Here is a 2558-nt window from a genome sequence, read left to right on the forward strand (position 1 = left end):
TTACAAATTACACAAATTACATATATATTTAATATTTATTGGTATGCGTTTGCGTCAAAAATGTTATAAGATCAATTTTTTTAGATTTGTAATCTGAATATATTTTTTTCAAAAAAATTTTTTTTTTATATTTCTGTTCTACGGGTATTTTCTTTACTTTTTTTTAATGAATTTATTTTTAAATAAGTGTCGACTTGAATTTCCATGAGTAATTGAATGATTTGGTGAATGTGAGGGCGGGGGCGTATAAAATTTACTATTGAAGTGCATGTGAAAGTTTTCAGCTCCGTTCGTTGTTCTTGGGCTTTAAGACTATACGGTCTTACTCCTGTCTGATAAAGCGACCCATACACGATCGTTATTATTATTCGATATTCGACATTGAGAATATTATTGACCATGTATTGGCTGTATTGAAGGTACTTCAATATTTATTAACGGGTGATCATTGATATCAATAATATTGAACGTGTTGGGCAGCTTAAGGCACCCTGTACACCTAATACTGTACCTAAAAGCTGGTTTTCATTGTTTACTGTTTTGTGCGCAAACGAGCTGTCGTAAATTTAAAAAATATACTAATATGTGCGCAAACGAGTCTCCACCGTTCCCGACTACGCTTACCCGAGCGGGTAATATTATTATATTAGATAAGACTTCTACCTGGTGGTGTGGCCAAAGTTCGTGCTGGCAGAACGAAACGACTTATTCTTTATGTTACTTGCTGCTACGGAGCCCTTCATGTTCAAGTCCTACTCGCACTTGGCCGGTTTTTTCTTTATTATTTTTGAGTAAATATACAAGAAAAAAATAATAAGGTTATTATTAAGTTCTGAATTAAGCATAATTTATAAAGCATGTCGTAATATTATATGAATTATTATGAAACGAAAATCCTCCAGATTTTTACTTAACAATTGCCAAAATAACCAAATATGTATCAATTAAATAAATTATATTAAAAAAGAAATATAATCATATAAATATTTACAATACTACAATAGTTTGTTATACATTCAACCTACATACATTATACATATAGTTATTATAGTAGGTATTATAAATATTCATACGGCTCCCGAGGAGGAATTTGTTGACACCCGGCCGTGGCAGTATGGCACAGATCATTTTATAAAATATATTAGGTACATACCTACCAATTAATGATGTGTTCCGTTTTTTTTTATTAATTTATAAAAGCTTTATAACAATATTGTTACCTATGTTAGTTTTAATTTTATATGTTCTGTAATATGAAACCCATAAAAGGTAACAATTTCTGGTTGTTTCGTCTTCGCGTATTTTATGCATTGCGTGCTCGTGTATATTATTAAACATAATAGATTATATATTTTGGATCTACCGTCCCAAAAGAGTAGGAAAAATCATACGTAAATATTGAATCTATACCTGTTAAACCTGTGCCATTCATAGACCGCCGCCGAGGGAATACTTCGAGTTCATCGCCGATTGACCGGTCACCGGTGAGCTTGAGTTATCCCTAACACGTTGCGAAGACAAAACGGTTAATTCCCGTGTACCAGCTGTTTAGCTGTAATTTTCACGCAGCTCAACGGTTTAACGTTACCAAACGGAATTTAGCATAATATATTATGCCTTTTCGAAATGTACGGAGCCAACGTCCGGTATACCTGTACGCAATGGCAATGTCAATTACTAATTAGGCATACAGATGTAGACCGATTTTTAAAATTCGACATCGGAAAAATAATTGAAAAAATAAAAACGCCACAGCTGTAGTATATCTACCACGGCGCGTGTGTATATTGCAGTATATAATATACTAGCTGAACCCATGCACTTTGTTGCCCGTAAAAAAATCTCTTAAAAAAATTATGATTGTTCAACTTTTTTTGGGTTTAACTTGCTGCAGTAAGTGCAACTCGGCCACCCTGGTAGGCGATGTTCAATAATTTGATTTGATGTAAGCTTTTACCTGATATGTCCGAATAACCAATAATAATAACCAATGACCAATAATTTCTGTAACCAATGGCAACTATTAATAAATAAAAATAAAATTTCCAATTTCTATCGTGAACCTCAATATCTCTGTTTGAGCACCTCTTTAAAATGCGAATTTCAGCAAATCCTTTCTTATTGCTCGGTGATAATATGAGAAGAACCTCTATTCCAAATTTCAAGTTCATGCGTTGAGTAGTTTTGGAGATACAGCGATCAGTGAGTGAGTGGTATTTGGATTTTATATGTATAGATTGTTCATCGTTTATTACCTAAATAATACACAATACAGAATATAATATTATATATCACGTATATAGTGTACTGAATGAAATCAAATGTCAATAATATAGATAATATAGGTAGGTAACAATATATCGTAAGAGAGGAATATTATTATTATTATTCAAAATAGGTAAGCGGGTGGGGGTTATTTCAGCGCAAACCTACGGGTTACCTACATCGATTACATTCAACCAACGAATCAATTTTAGTTTAATATTCCAAGCGGGGCTTTGCAGAGCTTTATTGGTTTTGTTACAATGTGATGTGTGTTTTGATCATTCGGAAAACGC

The sequence above is a fragment of the Acyrthosiphon pisum genome, chromosome A2 (assembly GCF_005508785.2).
Source record: "Acyrthosiphon pisum isolate AL4f chromosome A2, pea_aphid_22Mar2018_4r6ur, whole genome shotgun sequence".
NCBI classification, from domain to species: domain Eukaryota; kingdom Metazoa; phylum Arthropoda; class Insecta; order Hemiptera; family Aphididae; genus Acyrthosiphon; species Acyrthosiphon pisum.